This window comes from Grampus griseus (genome assembly GCF_964374135.1).
Source record: "Grampus griseus genome assembly, chromosome: 4".
Classification (NCBI taxonomy): Eukaryota; Metazoa; Chordata; class Mammalia; order Artiodactyla; family Delphinidae; genus Grampus; species Grampus griseus.
In genome coordinates this window covers 2,759,092-2,785,571 of record NC_138997.1, presented here as the reverse complement: position 1 = coordinate 2,785,571, position 26,480 = coordinate 2,759,092, and positions in this window count along the sequence as shown.

Below are 26,480 nucleotides of genomic sequence, written 5' to 3'. Positions count from 1 at the left end.
AATAATTGGTGACCTTGCCTTGGAAACACGCTCTCTAACGACAAGGGCTCCATTCATTCACCCCTTCAGACGTTGATGTGCCAGGCCCCGTTCAGGATGCTGACGACACAGAGGAAAGTGGCATGAGTGTGGGAACAGTCTCGAAGCAGGTGTGCGATGGGTGACGGGGCCGTCCGTGTCCTGGGGGGTGGGAGGGGGAGAGAGGGTCTTCCTAGAAGTACCCAGAGTACCCAGGCCCGCTCTCCCCTCCCCACTGGTGATATGGAAGCTAGGGAGGGAGGGAGCTGCACGTGGCGCACGTGGCGCTCCTGGCCCCCTCCTGACGTCGCCCCCTCACCCCCCAACCACGGAGACAGGGCAGCCGCATCACCTCCCCGGCTACACCTCGTCCGAGCCCCGGGCCCACCAAGACTATGGCAACAGCTTTCTTACTGGCAGCCCTCCCATTCTCGGCCGGCTACAAGTCCAGTCAATAGAACAGTCGACGTACACAGCAGGATAAAGGTAATGAGAGTAATTCAAGGAACCCGACTAGAGGTCAGGTTAAGAGTAAAGTTAGTGACAGAAGGTGCTTCTCGCCTGTTCTTCGGTCTGGTTTAACAGAGCCGCAACAGCAATGCCACCGTAACAGAGCTAACTAAAATGCACAGCTTCTCATGTTAAGTTTATCACTGGCTAATTAAATGCACCAGAGTCCCCAAGCGCTCTGAGAGCTGTCGCAGCCACAGGGACTGAGGGGGCTGCTTGGGAGTCGGCAGAAGTCAGTTACACGCAGAGAGAGCTGGGAAAGGGCGTGAGCTCTGATCAGCAGACGTGCTCCTCCCGACTCAGTTCCTCATGACGAGGCTGGGGACCAGGCGGCCCAGCAGCCCAAGGGCCAAGCACGGTCGGTGGGTGTCACATGAGGGGAAGGACCGCGGTCTGGGGGGCCCAGGGCTGTGTCCGGCTCCGGCCCCCTCACTCAGGGGCCATGTGACTCTGAGCCTCCGTCTCCTCAACTGGAAATAAATGGTGATGGTGAAACTCACTCTGCCTTCCAGGAAGGTGGATAAGGCTGCTCGCTGCGAGCGTGCGAAAGCCCCCCTGAGAAACCGTACCGCTCAGACAGATGTGGTGCATCCTCCTTTCTACACGCCCATCCAAAAGCACTCACTGTCCTGTCTGAGTGGCTAAGCTCACGGACGACTGCACTGCATTCATACAACACGAAGCCAAGAGAAATAACTTCGGCCACAATGACATCTGGCAAATCATCATTTTATCCGAGACAGTCGCCTCCCACCCGCCTCCTCAAACAGGGCCAAGTCTCTGGAAGCTGCAGGCGATTAAGTCTTCCAAAGCAAACTCACTGCAGAGCCCCTCGGGAACGATAAGCTCTAGAACAAATTAGTGCAACAGTTGGGAAGTGAAATCTATGAAATCATTAGCTTTCGAGTGAACATAAGGCACTCTTTCTTCCACGGATCAGTTTCTTTTCCAGCTCCTGGGTCCCTTCCACCACCCCGACTGCGCCCCCTAAAACACCCTGTGTGTCTAACTCTCTGAGCCAAAGCCTCCGGGTTCTTCCAGGACCCGAACCCAGGGCCATCTATTCTGTAAACGCTCCCCACAAGGACCCTTCTCCTGAAGATGCTCCAACATCTACAATGGGAAGACTGAACTCACAGACAGACAGAGCCCCCGAAGGAGGCTGGCTGTTTCCAGCAGCTCAGAAGCCCTCCGACGCCCTTGCTGTAACCTCCCCTCGGCCGCACCTTGAGCCACAGCCCCTGCGTCTCACACAGGGCGACGGTCCCGCTGCTGGCCACGCACAACCCCCGAGAGAGAACACACGCGAAAGCGGTGCTTACTCAGAGTGACCCTGAATCTGCACTTGGTAATAAACAGTTGTCAGACTGCAGTGCTTTAGCTGCTCCATGTCAGGTATTAATCTCTCCCCGGCAGCATGTTAGAATGTCCGCTATGAGCTTCTAAACCAGACGATGAGCTTCTTGAGGACGTGAGCGCCACGTCTTTCACTTCTTCTGTGTTTCCCTTGTGTTGCTAAAAGCTAACATCGAGCAGAGAGAAGGCACTCGGAAAGTGGTTCTGAAGTTAGAAATAACCCCTCTTCAGTCATACTCACTAAGGCTGCCTCACACACAGCTTGTTCACCCAGGTTCCGAAAACAGTCACTCAGGGACAGGGAAACCTCATTATGGCTCAAGGCGGCATAGAGTCAAGTGCTCCTGTGAAAAATAATTACGCATTTAAAAATCCGACTGGACTTAGTCCAAAACGTGAGCTAACGCTAACATTTATTTCGGTTACGGTCCCCCCAGTACAGATGAATGTTGCCTGTGACACCGAATTACACAAGAATTTCCACAAGAAAAGAACAAACTTCTTAGGAGAATTTTTTCTCTGCAGGGAGATTTTTCGTCTTCACGACAGTACTCCTTTTGTTTACAAGAGCTACATTCAGGTACGCTGGCAACTTCCGCGGAATTACAAAGACAAGTGGACCTAAGAATCTGGTCTTTAGAAGTAGTACCATGGAACAGCGTTTTCAAATTATTCCTAGAAATTCAAAGGGAGCAATGAAACACTGTCCCGCAGAAATTTACGGGGAGCCACACGTACAATGTAAAATTTTCTAATACTCACATTTGAAAAAACACAAAGACGAAATGGACGAAACGTGAATTTTACCCTCGGAGCACAGCTCCGTTCGGGCTGGCCCCGGGCGGCCGCTGGCCGCGGCCCCAGGCATCCCCGAAGGAGAAGGCCAGCAGCGTGGACGTGTCCCACCGGCGGCTCCTCCATCTCCAGCCCGGAGGAGAGTTTGGCAGGGAACGCGGTGCAGGGCAGGGGGGACGCCAGGAAGGCCGGCCTTGCGCAGGAACCTCTCAGAGCATCAGAGGAAGCTGCTCAGCCCCACCCCTCGCAGGAGAACCGAAGGGAACGGCTCCCTCTGTACCGAACCACAGGGTGCCCGCCGCCAGCCTCGGGCCGGGCCAGCAACAGTCGCAGGACAGGGGAACTGGGAACGGAGGGGCCGTGGGCGCCGGCGGAGAACAAGGGAACTGCAAGCGAGAGCTCCCTCCGCTCTGCGGAAGGCGGAGCATCTCAAGACCGGTCCTCACTCCCTCCCCGCCCCCCCAACCTAACCCGCACACCTGGCTGACTCTGGGTCCCTGTCCCACTCGCTCTGGCAAAGGGGGCGGGGCTTGTACGCGGAAACAGCACGTGTGTCTGTGCAGCGAGACCCCGCCCCTCCTCCCACGCCTGCAGGGGCCTCTACGCAGCCGCGTCTACACCGCGACTTGCCGGGTTCCCGATCTCGCCTGAGGGTGCGTGGAACCTCTGGGAAGGCACCCACGGCCGCACGCGGGGGCCCTGGCATCTCCTCCGCACCCGCGGGCTGCCGGCGGGGCCAGGCGTGCTGTGCCGCGGGCGCTGCCTCCCCGTCTGCGCCGCAGCTGTCCGAGCCCTCTGCCTGCGGCCCCCCACCCAGGCCCACCCTCCGTCGACAGCATCCACCCACGGTCTCCCCGTGCCAGTCCACCAGGGCTTCACTTCTTTACCTCCAAGCCCTACCAAGCTTGGCTCTGAGGCCACCTCGTCAGTCCTTCAGCCGGAACAAGCCCAGGGCTCATTCCAGGAGCCGGGGCCCACTCTCCGCCTCCCGGCGCCGGCCGCGTCCAGCGCGGTGCACGCGCGCTGTAAACGCCCCAGGAAGATGGACTTAGCCAGCGCGGAACCACTGCTTTCGGGGGAAATACAGGGTCTGCCCACAGGCCTTTCATCGGCCGATGAGCACTTAGCCTTGTTTCACGTGCGGTTCTGTCATTGCACAGGCGCCGTTGCTTCCTTCACACTGAACTCGCAGCCAACAGTGTCAGAGCGCAGGCCGGGCTCGCAGCGCATCCGCACGCCTTCTCCGTCGGGCCGTGCTGCCTGGGCACACTGGACAGCGCGCTGGCACTATGCTTGGGGCCGTTTCCACAGCCGCGTCACCAGCGAAGGGCACAACAATGCAAAGAGAAACCCACCTCGACAGGAAACAGGCTGCGAAGAGGCCGTGTGTCTGCAGGGAAGGCAAGCGCTACCTCTGCCCTCAGCTGGGAGGTGCACGTCGGGTGGCGGCAGAATTCTGACAGCCTGCCCGCGGCCCTGATCCACCATAAAAGCGGCCCGAGCACTGATCTGAGGGTCACAAACCAATTTCAGGGAGTAGGCGAGCTTGCACACATGGAATCCACGAGTGACGGGGGATGACCACCTGGCACCCGGGCCGGCTTCCAGGACCACTCCCTCTGCCCTCCGCAAGCTCCAGAGAAGCAGCTCGTGTCTCTGTCCTCCGGGGGTCCCAGAGACCCCCCCCCAGTTGCGGGGCGAGTGTCAGTTAACCAGAGCCCTGCCCACAGTCACCTGTGCCTCCTCTAGCGAAGGGGAAGGACTAGCGGCCCCTGTTACCTGGGTCTCAGTGTCTGCGACCTGCTCAGGCCCCATCAGATGCGCACACACACACCTGTCACCCACGTGCAACCCTTCCGTGTAAGGCCCACAGAGCACGGAAGATGGCAGACGTGCGCGGCCCTCACGGTTCACCCCACGCAACGCAGGGGGCGCGTGGGACGCGGAGCAGGACACAGAGGGTCACCGCCGAGGTCGGTGTGGTGGGCGGGTCTGGGAGGCCCCACGGAAGTGGCAACTTTGCAAAAGCATTTCCTGCATCTGAACCGTCGCCGGTCACAACTGGCAAAATTCCTAGTATTGCAAACGCACCAACAGTGAGAACGCCCTACAGGCTCTCACTGCAGAAAAAACGTCTGAAGCCTGGAGTATCTGGGGACCCTGAACAGCAAACGAGGACAGATACGGGACTGGAAGCAATTCAGCCTGAGGGTCTGGGGAGAAACCGCAAAGTCCTGCAGGAAATGCCACGTCCCATCCACTGCCACTCCTCTCACCTAACACTCACCCCACACTGTCCAGCTCCCTGAGTCAGGTCTGCAGGGAACTAGCGGACACATCTGAATCACGTGAACTTGGCTTTCACTTTTAGTAAATCATCTGCAGATGAGATGGAAGGACAACAAGGATTTAAAGACTATGAGCTCAAATATCAAAACGACTTATATATATATTTAGTATCTAACTCTCCAAACGGAAAGATAAAAAAAAAATCTAAGAAAGTGCTAGAAAAAACAACAACAACCTGAAAAACGAAGGCATCTACCAAGCTTAGAGACCTTGATCACGTAACAGACATTTACTGGGCGCTTCTGTAAGGCCCCCGGCCTCTGCCTCATGGCACACTGTTAACTCCTGTTACACCTGTTACAACGGAACCGTATGGAATGAACCTTCGTGGGCTGAACTGCTCAGGGCAGTGATGTGCCTCATTCACCCCTGTATCCGAACAGTTCGCTGTACCTGGAATATGGAAGACGTTCAACAGATGCTTCTGAATGAAGATTTACTGTGCAGGGTCCTGTAAGTTCACCCGTGACTTTCAGAGCTCAGAATGCACGCCAGAAGCATCATTATAAGAGGTGGTCAGAGTACTGGCCCTCCTGCCAACGCCCCTGTGATATACCCATTATTCTAAAAGTGCATGAACTAGCTGCTCTCCGTAACAGAATAGCATCTTTACCATCTTAACTATGTGAAAGTCGCTTCCACGTGGTAAGAGCCTGCTGCGTCTCTCTCTCTCACCCACCCCAGTCCTCCCCTTCTGGAGGCTGAGGGCCGGGCAGGGTGGCAGAGACTCTCAGACCCCGGGGCTGGGGAGCACCTGTGGAAGGCGGCGCGTCTTAGAGAAGAAGGATGAAAGGAGCTGGGCTGCCATGAGCGCGTCCGGTCCCTCGAGCTCTGGGGGCAGCTCAGCGAGGTGTGAGAGACAAAGAGACGCAGGAGCAATGACAAGGCGGCCAGGGGCTTGGGAAGGCAGAAGGACAGCGCTCGCGGCCCCTACTGGCAGAGGCGCAGGTAAACGCCCCTCATGAGCTTCCCAGCAGGGGCTCTGAGGGGTTCCATCCACCTCCCGGGACACCAGTCCCAGCCAAGGGTCACGCCCAGCGGGGGGCAGCACCGCACGTGGGACCGCTCGCTGTGCTAACCCGGCCTGGCATGGTACCGCGCTCGCACCGTCTCATCAGCAGGGATTCTATCTCCACCTGCAGATACGCAGAGACAGGAAGCAACCCACCCAGAGTCACATAGCGGATGAGAAGAGGTGGGACAGGCGCGCATGCGCACACACGCACACACGCACGCACACGCTCGTAATCGCACCCGGCGGGCCACACGGACAGTGCTCAGAGCCGTGGGCGTGCGTGGCCCATCACTCCACCAGGGCAGGGGAGGTGGAGGAAGGCTGGACACACTCAGAAGCGGGCCCTGTCCCACCAGTGGCTCTGCCCTGAAAGCCCAGCCTGCAGCTGGTCTTTGCTTTCCACCACCGCCCCTGAGATCCGAGAGATCTCACAGCAATTGATCGCCGGTATCACTCTTCTTAGCGGGCCGAACCTCCAACGGCTTTGAACAAAGGAATCACGGCGGCCCAGCGAGCCCCGTCCTCCCCCCCTTGCCCCTAAGAAAGGCATTCTTTTCACCGAGAACATCCCACCACGGGGTGGCTGCCAGGGCGAAGCCCCATCTCCACCCTGGAGCAGAAAATGCTTCTCTCTCGTTACTTCCGGCCAGAAACTCTTCTCCTCTTGCATCAGCTTCTCCCTCTGCATTGTCTTCCTTCCTGACTAAGGCCAAGTGGCTTCCAGGCTACACGGTGCCCAGAGCATGCCTGAGGGCCGACAGAACCCCCCAAGCACGGGTTTAGAGCCGGGTGGCGCGGCCGTGACCAGAACGAGGGGATGCCAGACACGGCCAGCGCGGACCTGGCGCTCCCCTCGAGTCCAGCCTGCTCCAGCCCAGTGAGCGGAGCCCACTTCAACCCTGGCTCCGAGGCCACGGCACCTGTCGCAGGGGCCTGTCGGTATGCACCGCCTCTTCGCCAGGGATGAAGCGCCCAAAGCAGCAAAGTTCCAACCCCAGAAGCTCCCAAAAGAACCCCAGGCCCAACCAGGAGGTGGTCTTTTCTATCACGTCTCTCCTCATGCAAAGCCCCCAACGAAAGCTAAGAAGCTCTTCGCAGAAGGGGAGGAAAGCTGAGTCGAAGGCATTCTGCTTACAGGGCCGTCGCTTATTCATTTATTCAAATGTGCCTACACACGTGTCGTGCGCCGTATCCCCCCATGAACACACGGACGCGGCACGTCACCCCTGACCCTGCGGGGCCGTGGCAGAGTCAGGCACAGGCAACGCTGACCCAGCAGGATGGGGTGCTGAGGGCAGTGATGAGCACAAAGCAGCCGGGGCCATCCTGTCCCCTGGAGTGTGGGTGCCCCAGCCCCGGAGCACTTACCAAGGACCAGGCGCTGCTCTCACTCTGCAAGGGCAACCCCACGTCAACCTCCTGGCCGCGTCACCAAGTGCTCGCTATGTTTCCCACTATACCGACGAGAAGGCAGCAGCCCAGCAGAGACGCTCAGGAGCGCGCGCAGGACCACACGGCTGCATGACGGTGATGGCAGCAGGACTGCAAAGCCGAGGTCTGGCTGTGGAGCCCACGCCCGCTCCGGCCCCATACGAGGTAGGAGCTGGGGGTTAGCGGAGGAGGACGAGGCAGGCCCAGGCAAGGAGAGCTTCACAAAGGGAACAGGTTCACTCTGACTCAGGTGAGAAGGAGGGGGACAGCACGGAGAAGCGAGACCCGCCCACCACGTGGGGGAGTCCAGGCCTGACTCTTAAGGGCCACAGGTTACAGCGCTGAGCACCACAATACCAGACAAGAGCACAGACCCCACGTTCAATGATGCTCAAAAGAATGCATTTTTACGATGATTAGAAACTATAAAATGCATTTTAGTTACAAACTCATAACAATTTTTAACAAGTGCAAAACAAGGAAACTGCTACAAACAATACATGCCGGAGAGGGTGTGGAGAAAAGGGAACACTCCTGCACTGCAGGTGGAATGTAAACTGGTGCAGCCACTGTGGAGAACAGTATGGAGGTTCCTTAAACAATTAAAAATAGAGCTACCATATGACCCAGCAATCCCACTCCTGGGCTTATATATCCAAAAAAACCATAATTTGAAAAGACACATGCACCCCAATGTTCACTGCAGCGCTATTTACAATAGCCAGGTCATGGAAGCAACCTAAATGCCCATCGACAGAGGAATGGATAAAGAAGATGTGGTACATATATACAACGAGATACTACTCAGCCATAAAATAGAATGAAATAATACCATTTACAGCAACATGGATGGACCTAGAGATGATCATACAAAGTGAAGTAAATCAGAAAAAGACAAATATTATATGATATCACTTATATGTGGAACCTAAAAAAATGATACAAATGAACTTATTTACAAAACAGAAACCGACTCACAGACATAGAAAACAAACTATGGCTACCAAAGGAGAAAGGGGGGGAGAGATAAATTAGGAGTTTGGGATTAACATGTACATACTACTATGTGTTAAATAGATAATCAACAAGGACCTGCTGTATAGCACAGGGAATTCTGCTCAATATTCTGTAATAACCTATAAGGGAAAAGAATCTGAAAAAGAACGGATACACATATATGTGTAAGTGAATCACTTTGCTGTACACCTGAAACTAACACAACATTGTAAATCAACTCTACTCCACTATAAAATAAAAATTAAAAAAAAAAAAGGGAATCGGCCAAATCTGTGGGGGTGAAAACTGTCCACAGTGCAATGCAGGAGCCCAGAGGTCTGTGTTCCCGACCCAGCCCTCCCTGCACGGGCACCCAGCACCCTGGTCAGGGGGCCCGTGACCTGCTGTATGAAATAAATGCAACCACTTTGGAAAACAAAATCCACGTGATGTGAACTATTACAGTTAAGTCCGTCTCATCAATGTACCCTCTCTGAAACACTGGTCCTTAACACCCAGCAGCACGTGTAACCAATACGCACCTCTCTCATCCCAATTTTTAGAAAAGAAACCCATGGGGGACACTGGTTTACGTGGCAATGTGATTCCTAACTGCAGCACTCTAAACCTCCAGCACGGCTTGTTTCTACTCTGAAACCATCACCACTACATTTCCAGGGCTAAATAAGTCTTTGTCTTTGCCAAGGAAAAGAAATGATTCGAGTAAGAGGACCTCGGGCCAGCTGCACTCGGGGGGTGGGGGGTGGGGGGGGTACTTTCTCAGCAACGTCGAAGTACAAGACGCTGCAATGCCTGTCGCCCTCCCCACCTCCAGGCTTCTGGAGCCACAGGTGCTCCTGTGTCAGATGTAAAGGTCAAATCACAGACTTAGGGATTAAAAGAAACCTTCGGGCCTTGAGAAGCAGTGCTAAGAAAATCATCTCTCCCCATTGTGTCTCCTGTGTCCACACCCCACTGAGAAGTTACCACATCTGAGTCGATAACATGGCAAATTAAGGGTATAGCATGAGGAGGAAACCATGAGGAGGAGGAAACCACAAAAAGTCAAAAGGAGACGGAAAGCCCCAGAGATTAAAACTGCAATACCAGGGGCTTCCCTGGTGGTGCAGTGGTTGAGAATCTGCTTGCCAATACAGGAGACACAGGTTCGAGCCCTGGTCCGGGAAGATCCCACATACTGCAGAGCAACTAAGCCCACGAGCCACAACTACTGAGCCCGCGAGCCACAACTACTGAGCCTGCGCTCTAGAGCCCACGAGCCACAACTACTGAAGCCCACGTGCCTAGAGCCCATGCTCCACAACAAGAGAAGCCACCGCGATGAGAAGCCCGCGCACCACAACAAAGACCCAACGCAGCCATAAATGAATAAATAAAATAAATAAATTAAAAAAAAAAACCTGCAAGACCTCTGACACCAGGGAACTTGTCACTACTTTTTTAAGAGATGGAGCAAGAGTCTCAAGGAATAAAGGCCGCAGAGGGCGACTACCGGAGCTTCTTCCCAATCAAAGCTGTGCTCTCTGGGAAGTAAAAACCACTGTCAACTCTCACCACTATGTGAAGACAGCCACAATTTATGGGTGAAATAAACGCTCTCGGGACTTCCCTGACGGTCCAGTGGTTAAGAATCCGCCTTCTAATGCAGGGGACGCGAGTTCGATCCCTGGTCAGGGAACTAAGATCCCACATGCCGCGGAGCAAGTAAGCCCGCGCGCCATGACTACTGAGCTCACGCACCTCAACTAGAGCCCACGCGCCCTGCAGCCGGCGCGCCACAACTGGAGAAGAGAAAACCCGCACACCACAACTAGAGAGAAGCCCGAGCGCTGCAACGAAAGATCCCCATGCCTCAGCGAAGATCCCGTGTGCCACAACTAAGACCCAACGCAGCCAAAAAAATAAGGAAAATAAATTAAGTAAATAAATTAAAAAAAAAATGCTCTCAAGTCCTAGTTGGCCCTCTCATTTCAAAACTGACATCCACAAAATTCAAATGGGAGGAACAGACGTCTGTTCCTGAAGCTGTAAGTGTATATAATTCATGCACTAGTAAACTTAGGTGGCTTGTGTTTTTAAACTGTGGCCACGAGAATCCAAAACAAGTGTCCCTTTATGCATCCGAGAGCCACCTGCCATTAACGTTTTCACTCTACGAACCACAGGTATCTGGTCACTTGTTTTTACGAGGATAAAACAGTGTGAAGCCAGTAAAATATTTATCTTGGACAGAAATCTGGATTAGGATGAGAAAACAGAAGTAGGCATAAACAAACATTTCTCTGGACGGAGAAGTATAAACAGAGTGGTCTTTTCAGTGATGCGTGAAGAGCGAACTCAACATTTTCATGGGTGATCTGAGGGAGAGGCTGGCCAGGGATAGGGCCACGTGTATCTATGGCACGAAACATTTCCAGCAGGAAAATGCCCAACTAAAGTGGAACACACAGTAAGTCCTTTCAGGTTCTTTGAACAAACAAACAGATAAGTAAATGGTACATGAGTTTTAGTTTGAGCAAAGGTCTGATCAGTTTAGAGAATGACGGCATTCAAGCTAGTCTTATGACAAACCCAAGCTCTCAAAAAAGTATATTCTTTTTTTTTTTTTTTTATGCAGTATGCGGGGCCTCTCACTGTTGTGGCCTTGACGCGCAGGCTCAGCGGCCAAAGGCCCACAGGCCCAGCTGCTCCGCGGCATGTGGGATCCTCCCGGACTGGGGCACGAACCCGTGTCCCGAACCCGTGTCCCCTGCATTGACAGGCGAACTCCCAACCACTGCGCCACCGGGTAAGTCCTCAAAAAAGTATATTCTTAAGAGAATACATCATACGCTTCTTGGCAGTGAACCTCAGAAATCTAAACTGGAACTAGCATAGAAAAAGATAAAACAGTCTATAGGTCTAAGGTTGAAGAAAAATTACGTAACCCTGTAACTGAAAAGAAAGAAGGAAAAGGGGGTAAACACAGTCAAGAGGCACGACAGGGTAAACACACTTACTGGTTAAATTCTGCAATGTAAGTGTGGGGAGATGTCCTTAAAGCTTTAAAGAGGTAAGTTTATGCACAGAAAGGAACTTTATATAATGGCTAATAAATTTATATTCCTCTAAGTAGTGATACTAGCTGAGAAAAAAAACAAAAAACAGGCTCAAATAAATACATCAAACATGACTGAGCTCCAGTCAGTGTTCTCGGTGCTATGCAGTGCATGCACTACAGGGCCGTACATCGATATATTCCGCTCCCTGCACTTACCGTATAATCTGGCTGTGTTTGGTTAATTAGAATACCAGCTGGTAGAATGCTGTCGGTGTCATAAAGACAAAACAAAGAGACAGTGAGTGCAGGAGCTGGGAGGGTGAGCCCTCTGAGGGCTCAAGACAGTCGGGGGGCATCTGAACTCTCGGGAAGAGCAAACAGAATTTCGACAAAAGTAACTTTGAGGGAGGGAACAGAAGAAGAAAAGTCTTGTAATGTACAGCATGGTGACTACAGTTAACATTGTATTGTGTATTTGAAAGTTGCTAAGAAAACAGGTCTTAAAAGTTCTCGTGACAAGAAATTTTTTATAACTACGCAAGGTGACGAATGTTAACTAGACACTGTGATTGTTTCACAATATATATAAATAGAGAATCATGTTGTACACCTGAAACCAATATAATGTTGTAGACCAATTATACTTCAATTTTTTCCCACAATTTTATCTTTTTTATTCTTTATTTTTTACTTTTTGGCCGCGGGGCTTGCGGGATCTTAGTTTCCTGACCAGGGATCGAACCCGCGCCCCACGCATTGGAAGTGCAGAGTCTTACCCACTGGACCTCCAGGGAAGTCCCTCAATTTTTTTAATTACACACACACAAAACGGAAAGAAGAAGAACAGTCTTAAGAGCGAGATGTGGATTTCCTAGGCCCTCTGGCAAATACTGGCCTAAACTCTCCCCTGAACGTCATTACTGGGGTGTCCAGCTGCACCTCAAATTCACGCACAGAAACAAACATACGCGTTCCTTTTTTCAAGTCATTTCTCCTTATAACTGCCCTACTTGCATTAACTATGCTACTGTTTGCCCCGGTTACTCTGGCTCAAACCCTGGAAGTTATTTTATATATTATATTGCTCCTTTTTGAGGATTCTTTACTCTTTTTGTTTACAATTCCCTGTCCCTCTCACTTCCTGTCCCTTTTTCCTCGGAAACATGCCTGATGCACAGTCCTCCATGCATACCATTTAGGCCCCCTGGGGAAACTACCTGCAGAGAACGCAGTGGAGGACAGACAAACCCAAAATTACTTGCTGAGCTTTGACGCCCGGTCTCAGCCTTAAATCCTGGGACGCTGGATTGCACCGGGCTCAGAACAGATGGAGAATTCCAGCCGTGAGGATCTCAGAGCCTAACCCGTGTAGGTCAAAGACCTCTTGCTCTGCCCCCCAAAAGGCCACAGGGAATTAACCTGATGGTGAGGAAGGACCCTCACTGAGAATGTGGGCTGGCAAAAAAAAGAACTGTGAAGCCTGCCCGCCCCAATGCCCAGAGCAGAGGTGGTCAAAGTCCTGCACCCCAAATATTTCTAGGGTGGGAAGGAAAGGTGAGTCTTCTGAGCAGAGGGGTGATAACTGACGGTTCAACAATACTTTGGGATTTGTTTTGAAGGACAGCAGCGATTCTGTTATTTTATCCTCGGGGATAACTATGCCTCCACCCCCCGACGATGTCTCTGGGGTCCTGGAAGCCCAGGGCCCTGCGCACAAAGGTTTCTAAAACACAGGGAGAGAGCTCGGACCTAACATACGATGGACAGCAAGACTGTCACCCCCAGGATGTCACCTGCTACGGCCTGCTGATTGGACCACAACCATCAAGTGCTCATTTTGACGTAATTCTGAAATGAACCTTCCTGTTAAACAGCTACTGAACATGCTAGCAGTCAAGGCAAGCTCAGGCCAGCTCACGTGGCCACCACCATGTTAAACACACTACTGACCTTTACGGTCCAGGCCGTAAGGCTCCATCCTCGGTGCAGCGACCTGAGCAGCGGGCAGTCATCGGCTGTGAGAGCGAAGTCCAGCACCGCCCGGTCGGAAGGGAGGCGGCGTGGAAGAAGGAAGACCGATGCTGAACGCACTGTGAAATGCGGGTGCGGCTGCACCTGCAGGAACCAGGCGGCCTTTGACAGCGTCAGCTGCAGGAGGCGGAGGGCGCGGGCTTTCCGAACTGCAACCCCCCAAGCCCGCTACAGTGAGGACCAGTGCTTAGCGCTTCAGTTCGATGAGATTACGGGATAGCTGCAAGGTTTCCCTTCGTCTAGCTTCTGAGACAAACGCCTCTCTCTCTTTTCCCCTTGCTCCCCCTTCCTGTTTGTGAAAATCTAACTCGTGTTCAAGCTCAATCTCCTCTCCTTGGTGCAGGCCTGCATTTCAGGAAACCGTTCATCAATACAGGAAGCAGAGCTACCGGGAAACTGCTTTGGGGGAAAAATGGAGCTCCTGAGCTATAGAAAGAGATATGTGGGGGTTGGGGAGAGATGACGAGGCCGGGCACAGAGGGTTGTCAGGACCATGAAAATTCTCCGTATGATGTTATCATGGTGGACACGTGTCATTACACATTCGGCCAAACTCACAGAACAAGAGCGAACCAAGAGGCAACCCCAAGGTAAACCAGGGGCTTTGTGTGATCATGGTGTGTGGAAGCAGTTGGTCATTGGTTAAAAAACGGACCGCTCTGGTAAGCTTGCTGATAACTGGAGAGGTTACGCATGTGTGGGGCAGGGGGGACAGGGGAAACCTCGGGGCCTTCCTCTCAGTCTTCCTGGATGCCTAAAACTGCCCTAAAGAAAGTCTTTATTTAAAAAGAGAGAGAGCGCACTCCCTACATGTGCTAGGCTTACCAAGTATGGGTTCTGCCACGGGCTGGGAGGGGAACCACACAGGTGACATTGCTGGCTCGGATCGTTTTGGTTTTCTCCCTTTGGAGATAAGAGAGTCCTGGGATTGCGGATGAGGGGAGACTAAGGAATACCATACACAGTAAAACTGCACTAACTTGGATCCCAGCCCCCAAGTTAAGTGAAGGCGTTGGTGCTGCGCTGCTGCACAGCCACCCACGCTCACGCCTGCGGTGGCTCCCCGGTGCCTGCCGAGAGCGAACGCCACCTCCTGAGGAAGACAAGCCGCTCGCGGCCGCCACAGGCTCGGCACCACCCAGAGTCGGGGTGAACGCAGGGAAGCAGCTGGAGGAGCTGCGCGCAGAGACACGGAACGCTGGGCCCTGAGGGTTACGAGACCCGAGGCCCCGCAGGCACCGAGCGCTGTGCGCCAGGTTTAACTGACGCGTGTAATCTCCAGTCCTCAGGACCGTGCAAGGAAAGCCGTTTTACACCCATCTTACGGAAGAGAACCCTCAGAGACGACATGCCCTACGTGGTAAGTGGGAGAGCCGGCTTTGACTCAAGAATACAGACCCTACCGGAGTCTCTACTCTTTCTATTAACCCTCAAAGTGTAGACCGAGGACGCTCACCTACTCGTCGGGGCCACCTAAGTTTAAAACTGAGCAGGGGTCTTCCCTGGTGGCGCAGTGGTTGATAGTCCGCCTGCCGATGCAGGGGACACGGGTTCGTGCCCCGGTCCGGGAAGATCCCACATGCTGCAGAGCGGCTGGGCTCGTGAGCCATGGCCGCTGAGCCTGCGCGTCCGGAGCCTGTGCTCCGCAACGGGAGAGGCCGCACGGTGAGAGGCCCACGTACCGCAAATAAAAAAACAAAAAACAAAAAACCTGAGCAGGAATAATGCCTGCGAGGCCCTACACAGTCCGGCCCCAGTGGGCCCTGCCTCCCAGGAACACTCTTATTTCAAAGAATCCGGCCCATTCCCTGACCCAGGAACACCTCCAAGGTAAGAGTTGTCTTCATCCTCTCCACCCGAGTCCTACCCATCAGATCCCAGCTCCTGGGTAAAGCCTGCCCTGAAGCAGCCAGTCTAAAGGGCCCTCACCCCTGCCTGACATCTCAACAGGACCGTAGAGACTTGGTCCTGAACTCCTTACTGCTTTGTCTTATCAGTCAGTTTTTTAAACTTAATACCTATCATTTGCACAGTTAAAATGGAAGCCCCCTAGAAATAATAGTTAGACCTCATACTTCCTTATAAACCCCACAGAACATCAACCTCCTAGGAACTTCAAATGTTCACTGGCAGAGAGGGAATACAGACCACGTACCGACTTGGGTTTGAATTCCCAGCACCACTAGTTACCCACACAGTGATCTCCAGCAAGCTTCAGTTTTCATCTGTAAATTATTACAACTTTATACCTATAAATTAGCTAATGAAATACCCAACCTCAAAGCGTAACTTCGAGATGATGTAAGCGAATGCCACGCGGCGCGGGTCCCTCCTCCACAAACACTGCGGGGGGGCTCCGTAAACACTCTGGAGAAGCAGCTACTTACAGGCGTCTTAAAAGACTGCAGAGACGCTGTTTACATACACAGCCCATAACACGTCCACCAGTTAATGAGGTTCACAACATGAAAATACATCTTTAAAGTCACAAACGGCTACTTGCATTACAAAAGAATTTTTTCTCATTTTTTATTTTTTGCCCACGCTATCTTATAACAGTAAACAAATTTTTTAAAAGGATATTTATCCACAAGTTCATTACCCCAGCAAATCAACTCTTGTATTTTCCTGTTTTCCTTTCTAGTCCTTGGTCATACATTTATATATTTTACTAACATATTCATCTTGTAGGTACCACTTGATTTGGGGTTTTTTATTTACCATATCAAACATTTGATTATATTATGTTATATTAAATGTGAATATATTAATTATAACAGTATATATGTATTACATTATATATGTATATTATATAATATATATGTTATAATTAACATATATTTTAACATATAGTATTTAATGTATTTGTTGACATATTAAACATATATAAATATACTTTATATATTATATTAAAACACAATGTGACTATATTAATAGTCTTAATCATTTAGCCATCACATAATATCCTACGAAGCTAACATCACAGTTTAGCTACTTTCCTGCTGTTAGACAACTATTATAATTCTTTTTAGATATTTATCATTATAACAATAATGTCTAAAGAACATCTCCATGTGTGAAAGTTTTTTTGCTTTTTTTTAACATCTTCATGCAGAGAACTGTTTTCTTTTAAATCTAGAACAAGCTAGACAAGGGGTCAACAGCTACCAAGCGAGGGGTAGGGTCCGAGTTTCACCACCAGCCACCAGCACAGTTTCCTCCGGTCACTTTAAATCACCTCCACTAAACAGCCACTCACGTGATGCTGCCAGGAGTGTAAGTAGGTACAGCATCTCTGAAGAGCGATTAGGCATAAGTTCCACCCTGGGTCCTGACCCTAGAAATATACTTGAGCTTATGAATAAGCATCTTCTGACCAGGAAGTTCACCATCTCTAACAAAAAAGCCTGAAAACGATCTAAACATCCGTCAACAGGGGACTGGTTAAACTTAGTGTAGTTGTCTGCCCACTAAAATTACCCGGGGGGTGACAGGTAATGACAGGTAATGACAGGTAATGACAGACCTGTAGGCAACCCGGATCAATGAGATCAGGATCTCAGAGAATGGTCTGGGCATTTAAACCTTGCTGGGTCCCTGCAATGTCCAGCCAGACTTGACAGCCACTGAGTTAGTCTTCCACGCACGTTCACTCAGTGGAAGCCGGGCACCTATCAGCAACACGCTGGACGGTGTGTACAGCAACTACCATTTCTGTGAATGAAAGAGAATGTTTTTTCTTGTATGTGCATCGAATATTTCTGGAAGGATACACTAAAAGAAACTGGTATAATAAGGGTGGCCCTTGGGAAGAGAGATTAGGGGTGTGAAATGAGAGGCTTATATTTCAATGTGTATCATTTTATACTGTTTGAGTTTTAATCAGGTGCCCTGAAAAGTTAATACTCTTGAAAAAAATCATCATTTGTGAGCCGTTTCTCAAGGCCACGTGGTACTGGCCAGTGCCCGTGCTCTCAGGGTCTCCACGGAGCCCTGCACGCGCGGAAGGGACCAAGTGCCCTTCTTGGCCTTGTGCTCACTGCTGTGGCCCTGGCAACTCCCTTACTCAATGTGCCAACCTAAAGCAAACAGTCACCGCCCGATACGCCGGGGAGATGTTTGCCTGTGGCTTCCCTCCTCGCCTCTGAGGCCATCACCAATGACACGTGGTCTGGGCCATCTCTTCCTAAAGAACACGTCAGATTTACAAACCCATTTTTAAGTGATTTTCTCAGCTGCAAAGCAGCGACCATTCCATCCTTTTTCTAAAGCGCTTACTTCAGGTAGCATGCAAACGCCGTCTCTGCGGGGTTCACAGTACCAACATCGTTTTCAGAACTAAGTGAGCTGCATCTTCTATTTGAAACAACCGCTTAGCTAATTTCATTCCATCATGTATTTCAGTTCAACAAGCCACACAAAAATTCAAGGAATCTAAAAGGTATAGAACGCAGTTTTACAGTTAGCAACACACAGCTGATAATTTCAGAGGTTCGCAGAGATTATTTAAATAAAATACTTTTTTCTATACGTTGCTTTCAACAGCTGTGGGAGTTTATAACTGAGTCTCAGATATATTACTTAAGTGTCTCTTTTAGGTGTTTTTTTTTACTTTGAGGAGAGGGCAGGTTCCTTTAGAGTATTTACCTTATGATTTTGATACCAAAAAAAAATTCATTCATATTAATGGAAAGAAGGAAACTGTGTGGTCTATAACAAAATTCCTTTGAAAAATGACAATATGCATGCCAGAAGCATCAAGAAAAAGAATAATATAACGAGAGGTCAGATTCTGGAATACCAGAGAATCTTTAAGGATCGTCTGTTTGCAAAACTCTTAAACGTATTCATTCATTCATTCATTCATCGAACAAGTATTTACTAAGTGCAACCTCCTGCCAAGCCCTGCACTAAGCACTACAGCCACGACAAGAGGGCTAGGATTAGAAGAAGTCCCATATCTAACCACAACATGGACATTTTCTTGTTTCATTCAGTTACCCAAATGTATGCTTAAAGCGGCAAATTTAAATGATATTCTTGTTATATTTCTCAATCATGTTTTATAAGAGAACTTGAGTAAATGAGAACAGTTAATTAAGAGCTAAATGCAATCAAATACACTACACTTGTTCCCCGTCACCCCACAGGTTTCAACTGTAGGTTACAAGAAAGAAAATGTCCAATTTTCCGGGTACACCAGGGAACCACAGTTGGCTATCTAAAGTATTTATAAGGTGCTGAAGGCAGAACACATGAGGCTACTGCTTCTTCCTAACACAGCCCAAAATGAAACACCTGTTTCATCTCTGGAGGAACAAGCAGGTTAACGTCTAACTTGTCTCCAACTTGTGAAGGAACAGAGTTGCCATGACAACTGAACGAAAAGCTTAGTGAGCAGAATTTACCAATGAAATACAAAATTCCACCCAATTCCATTTAACTGGTATGTGTGTACTTGTAAGCAAAGGCTAGTTTTCTGTGTGTTAAACCATCAGAATAAATGATAATGTGTTCTGTGAAAAGTTTCATGGATAAAATGTTTAAAAACACACACTCCTTTTTGTCAGAGTAAGCCACAAATAAATAAAATTGAACAATGACTGTTTGACAAGTCAATATTGGCAATGCGGCCTTTCACATGACAGGGTCTCGAGTATACTTAAATCAAGGAAAACCAGATACTTCTAAAGTTAGTACCTTTCTTAGGTTGTGTTAAATTGTCAGGTAAATTCAGGGACATGTTTCATTTCTACTGATATCCATTACACAATGTCACCTAGGGTATATTCAAATAAACAGACTATCAATTTTCCTAGAAAAATCCTTCTGTCATAAACACACAGTATATTTAGGTTGTGCACACATGCTGCATGATTACATTATTAACGTCCAACATTATCCTCACTGGAAACTAGAGTGAGGTCCCCATCAGATACACAGGTTTCCCATCCGCCCCCGTCGGCTTTGAGGGCCGAATTTCTACTGCCCCAGTGACCGCCCTGCATGAACTGGTGGTCATTTTCAAGTAGACATCTGTGAATAATCAGACACCAGTGGTCACTGATTTAAAGATGTATTACTTCAAACACAGAAATGCTCTTAGTTATGATTAAAAGGTCTCAGGCGTGGTGATAAAATCATCTTCGTAAAGCAGACACGTATCTCTTTATAACACTACACTGGACACAAATTCTAGAGCACGATGTACAAATTAAGCAAGATTCAGGGACGAATAAAAATATTCCAAATGTACATATGAATGAGAAGCGCATGGTTAAAGAGAGGGGAACATGATAGCCGCGGACCCAGACTCGTGCTAACACTAAAATCTTATGTAACAGAAAGCGCCTGCCATGCAACACATCCCCACAACATCAGAGTATTAATGGCTGCGTTTAATGGCTGCGCTTATTGCGCTTAATAGATTATACTATTTTGGCACAAACAGAAAGTGTGCAGTAAGAAAAACCTATGTACGTGATGTGTGAGAAGGCACACTGTCCCTTCCATAAGTCCATCACACAGGCAGCTGGACAGCTTCCGGCTGAACACAGAGGGTCGGCAGCCCACCGGCTTCCATCCCCCCCCCCGCCCCCCGCCCCCGCCTCCCACCGAGCACGCCTCACAAGAGTGCCTGTGCGGCTTGAGCAGTGAGTCGTGGACGTTCCGTTTACAGAGGGGTGGGGTTGAGGGAAATCTCCATTCCATGCCCAGTAAGCTGGAAAAGTCCGTCCTGTTTTTCCTCTTCTCCAGAGTAATCATTTCTCACGGACCAGAGATAAAAAGAACGCTTGGTAAGTAAGAGCTCACTAAATATTTCAGCACTCTTACCCGCAAGGGAAAGACTGACTTTTACAGCCAAGGACACGATCTCACCCTGAGGGCCTAACCACTCACGCCCGCCAGGGACTCAGACAAGCGCGATGAAACATTTGCTCCTTTGCGTCCACACCAAGAAAACCAGTGGCTGGGGAAGTCAGCGCGGTCCCAGTTCCCAAATCAGACTCGCCCGCCAGGAGCTCACACTGGCAGCCGGAGCATTTCACGAGCGCAAGGACGACCTTTTACACCCCCTTGGCCGAGGAAACACAACTGTAAAGGCTTCCTTAGGCTGACTTCACAGGCAGACCATGAGAAACACAACCCAAAGCCACAGCGACAGAAACCAGCGCCCTCGCTACATCCACACTCTGTGCATTAAAACACCACAGGCCCGGCCCACCTCTCAAGACCACCTACTCAGTCTAATGACAACGTGTAACATGACTGACTCGGATTTCAGAACCGAAAATTAAAATGCCTGTCTCAGCTTTCAGAGCAGCCAGTCCGAGCCCCTCAGCGTACCCAAGGTACCCCAAATCTCAAAGGTCGTGTCACCTTTTTCCGTATATTTCAAATAAATCTTACCTAGGTCTCTCTCGATCTCCGACTGGAGAGCTGGGTGCAGCTCCTGAGCCCTGCTGGAGACCAGGCTGCCTGAGGCTGGAGGAGGGCCGGGACCCTGCCCCGCCGATGAAAACTGTGCACACAGATACCGCCTGCGCTCACCAGCCTCCCCGGTTACACTGGCCTCCTGAGGGTCCTCACGGACTTCGGTGTTAAGTGCATTAAAGTTCACAGCATACTGCTCTCCGTAACAGGGACTACCACTTATTTTTACGAGGAAGAGGAAGTCTCTAGAGAGTTGTTACTCAAATCAGGTCTCTCCGCCAGTGTTACACTCAGTCCCTCCCTCACGATGCAAAATACTCCAAAGACTACTTAACATTTAAAATAACGTGGTCTTTTAATGCACAGAGTGTAGATGTAGAGAGGCGCTGGTTTCTGTCGCTTAAATCACAGAGGCAGCACGAATTTGTTAGAGCAAAATCCAAAATACCAACAAAATATAAAACACAGAAGAGTCGAATGAAAGCTTCACCCGCCGGTTGACCACCCCTGTTAAAATACTGGTGTGCAGGGCCGCTCACCTTCGTACAGACACACACAATCAACCCCACACGCCCGTCTTCAGCATATGTGTGCATGTGTATGTGCATGTGTGTATATACATAAATACACATGTACGTGTGATATATATAAATATATATATATATAAACAGACATAAAATAAAGATTTGGTGGCTGCAGAATACCAGCCATTGTGCAGCTGTGTCACTTCACTTAACATATTTCTCCTGCTGCTTAAATAAGATTTTATTCTTGGTAGGAAAAACTTGCAAATAATTCTGAAGAATACACCATACTCCTAAAAACCATTCCTGACTGTCCAGGCCCCTCCACCCGGGTCTCAGTGACTGGTCTTAACGCTCCTCTGAAGACTCAGTCTGTTTCATCACGGACACCATCCAAGTGGGGGGAAAAAAAAAAAAAGTAAAATCACGTGGCTTCTGTTCTTCTCAAGTCTCCCATCTATAGAAAGAGAAGACAGTTCAATGTCCCTAAAGCCCCAATATGAACGATACTGAATTCCATGACTTAAGAGGCTCTCCGTAATACTTAAAATCGTTCTGTACTGCATTTTATTCTTTTCACAAGATTTTCAAATATATTACCTCCTCACCACAACCTTATTACACAGGACGGGCGCGTTACAAACGCCAAAACTGAGGCCCAGAGAAATGGAGAGACATGTGGGTCCCATGGCAACATGGTGCACGAGACAGGACAAAATCGACGGCCTCCGCGATGAAAAGAACCCACGACGTGAGCCCGGACCGGCCCCAAACCCCTAATACCCCGCCGGGACCCAAGGCACGGGTCAGGACCAGGAGATGTGATGGGGGGGGGTGTGCTCACGGATCCAGAGCAGCGCGCAAGGAAGCCTCCAGGAAGACTTAGGAAATAGTAGAAAGCAAGCAACAGGGGCCTTCTGCACAGCACAGGGAACTATATTCCGTATCTTGTAATAACGTATAATGGAAAAGAATATGAAAAAGAAGATGTATGTACAGATGGACGACTGCCTCACTGTGCTGTACACCTGAAACTAACACAACATTGTAAATCGACTGCAGTCCCGTATAAAATAAAAATTAAATTAAAAGAAGATAGTAAGCCATGATTCCTTTCCTCATGTTCTCACTGTCTAGGGAAGGAAAACTCAGGCACGAATCCAGACTCAATTCAGACCACCTTTTGGGTTATCACGTGTATTGCAACTAAATAAAGAGGCTCTCCCCACAGCAACGCCAAAAAAAGAAATGAAACCTGTGATTTCTGTGTCACGTGTCTTATGTTACAGTCAGTAAAAACGTGAGCGTAGTGGGGCTAATCTGTGTTTCTTCCAGAATATCCCCCCGACCCCAGGACAAGCTCATTAGAAATGCTAGCGTCGTGGGAGCTGGCAGTGGAGACTCCTCTGGGAGGGAAGAGTGAATCCTCGGTCACAGCAAGGGTGAGAACAGTGCATCCTCCATGTGTGGTACTTAACGCAGGGGTGAACTCCTCATCCGCGTTGGAATTACCTTCCTGTTATAGTTTCCAGTGCGTTCTTTGCTGTTCGTGCATCTCGGCGTAGGACCTGCTGTCCTCAGACTGTCCTACCTTGGTCTGTATGGGCGGAGCGCAAAGCCGCAAGCCCAGGAGACGAGCATCAGACGCCACTGGATAACAATGGTAAGTGGATTAAACCATACTTACATAATACTAACCCTGGAACGGGTGACTTAATGTTGTTCTAACAGAACCGTTTGGATTAGCACTAACTAGGCCCTGTGGCCTCGGATATGCAGGACTGGAGAGGCGCAGGGGTGGGGTCTCTCCTTCCCAGCATTTACACAGCCACCTACCAAGCGGCTGAGATGCTCTCCTTTACCCCTCACATCCCAAGCAACACGCATGCTTACTCGCTTCGTCTAACTGGTCCCCAATAAGACACTGCCTAACCGGTGACCTCTTCCGCCTCCCTCTTGCATACACATTTGAGGTGGAAACTGGTCCACTAATTTACCAGAGACATTAAAAAAAAACACCTTAAGATAAAACTTCAAACTTGAACCAGACATGCAGCTCAAGAAGTCAGTGGGGGGCTTCTCTGGTGGCGCAGTGGTTGAGAGTCCGCCTGCCGATGCAGGGGACACGGGTTCGTGCCCCGGTGCGGGAGGATCCCACATGCCGCGAAGCGGCTGGGCCCGTGAGCCATGGACTCTGAACCTGCGCGTCCGGAGCCTGTGCTCCGCAACGGGAGAGGCCACAGCAGTGGGAGGCCCGAGTACCGCAAAAAAAAAAAAGAAGTCAGTGGGCACACCTTGGCTTTTAAAAGTTCCTAAATGAACATGCTTCCCTGAGATGCAAGGGAACCAAGAACCCAATTCTACTTGTTTGAGCCTCCAGACAAATAACCTCATTTTGTTCTCGTTTATCCTTCTGGAAAGAAGAGTTATATCACACACACACATATGTGTGTGTGTGCGTGTATGTATATATCAATTAGGTGAAAGTGAAAGCACTGTAAAGGGCAGCAAATAGAGAATTCTCTCAAATTTCAAGACCACGATGCAACTTTATAACTTTAGAGCTTACACTTCACAAATACCACAATCGCAGAGTGTCCCATCTCCTTCTCCCAAACTTGAAAATTCAATCTCTTCTGATTCTTTTTCTGTCTTCCTAGCAAGCTCTTTCCTCAAAGCTATGAAAAGGGCTTCTTGTCGAGATCCTGAAAAAATACACTTAAGAAGGAATCCCAACTGTGATGACCCTTTGCAGGTGGAACGCTGGGAAGCACAAAGATCTGAAAATGACCTGTGAGGTAAGCTACTTACACCAGGCCTCAAAGTTCCTCTCTAATCAAGTCCAGTGAGTGCGAACTGGAGGGACGAGCGGACGGTGAGGAAGTTGGGGAGGTGACAGGGCCGGGCACAGGGCGAGCAGAGCACCATCCAGGGCACGACTGCAGAGAAGGGAGGAAGGGCTTAAGATGACTAGTGAAAGTCCACCACTGAGAGGAGAGAGAGAGAAGAACTCTAAAACAAAAAGATGTATATACAAACTGGGTCTTATTTTTACTTAGGCTTTTCCCTAAAATGCATGGAGATCTATGCTACAAAACCGCCCAAAAGCCAGCCTGAATCTTCCTTTCATTCTCGAGATCTACAAGGTACTGCCTGTATTTAAAGGCACTAAAGAATACAAAATCAGGGACTTCCCAGGCGGTCCAGGGGTTAAGACTCCGCACTTCCACAGGTTCCATCCCTGGTCAGGGAACTAAGATCCCGCGTGCCGTGCGGAGTGGCCAAAGGGGGGGGGAAAGAAGACAAATTTCACAGACACAATTTAAAATACAAATTCCCGTTAGGCGTGCTAGAGGTTCAACCTAAGCATTGCACCTTAACTTCTGAAAATCTATTCAGCTACAAAGTGGGCCCCCAAGGGCAGCTCATTGCCTGTCTGAGGTACCCCTTCCCCCAAAAGCACATGCGAGCTCCTATTTTGTTAAATCTGGATAGATATGAAGTGCGAGGTCATCATTCTGTAGGGCGAGAGAGGGAAATTTTCCACTCTCCCAGGAAGGCTGCGCAGCATCTGAGAGTTCAGCCAGGTGAGGAGAGCAGGAAGAAAGAGTCGCCCGGGTGCCCTTGGTCGACGTGGTGTGACACGGTTGATTTGGCCCTCATCTTCCTGAGTCTTTACTGCATGTCGTTTTCCAAGGGAAACCCTTAGCAGGGACACTGCTGAAGGGCCCTGAGACCTCCAGTTTTCTCCTGGGCATTCACCTCCCAAACTTGCAGAAAATCCTAATGAGGTCAACAAAAACAAACCTCCAAAACCATTCCCTGGCCCAATTTTGTGTTCTTCACTAGACACCAACAGGAAGTCAGAACACTACACTGAGAATGTTCCCACAAAGTTAGAATCAGTTTCCCTAATATGGCCAGGCCCTAAATATAGCCACAGTTTTTTTGTTCAAAAGACACTCCCTTACAGTTGTAGATGGAGGAAACGGTGGTGGGAAAGTGAGCGTAGAGCACAGGAAACCACGACCGTGCATTCAGAGGGCTCTTGTGTCCTTGACAAGGGCTGCCCAAGCAAAGACACCTGGAACACATGCCCTGTCCTCTCCAGGCTTTGTTCCCTCCACCGAGTCTGGCTTACCAGGAGGGAAGAGGAGAAATTACACACCCTGGGCCAGAAGTAATTCTACCGAGTTCTGAGAAGCAACACAGCATCACTAGTACCCAAAGCAGTGAAAGGAGTAGAATTCCCTGCTTGAATTGTAACGATTCAGTACACCTACAGAACACACGGGAATTTAACGAAGGTGTGTCAAGCCTTCACAACTTACCTTCCAAATAACAACACACACCCACACACACCCACGGTCACAAAAGACTGGTAACGTTCACGTAACTGCCGTGAGGGGCTTTGGGCGCTTTCAGCGAATGGGATTTACGCGGAGCAAAATCTAGAACACAAAACTTGGCCCAAAATGCAGTCAAAGTTCCGCTTGAAACTTTTGAAAGGTTAAGTACCCTGGGTCTACACTTCAATTATAAACTCCTTCTGCAAGACATTTTAGCCAAAAAGCACCCAGCAGAGTGTCCAAGTTGGAAGTAGATGCTCAGTAAAACACCTGCTGGGAAAAAACTGTTTCAGGGAAGTAAATGAACTTCTCAACACAAGCGTGCTGAAAGGCAATACAGGCCGTTTTAAGGCCCGTGTTAAAGTTAGCCCAGGAGGGCGGACGGGCCTAGAGCGTTCAAGCTGGACTGTGCGCTCAAAGCGCGCAGGTCAAATGCAGGGTCTGTCGCCCCCATCTGCGGGTCGCGCTCTCTGCGACTTAACGTTCCCTCGGCCGTGAAAGGGGGATCGGATCACACCCGGCGCCCAAGGCTGCCGGGCGAGCAACCGGGAGAAAGCAACCGAAGGCACTCAGGATGCCAGCGCGCCGCCGGCGCGCGCGGCGCGTCTCCG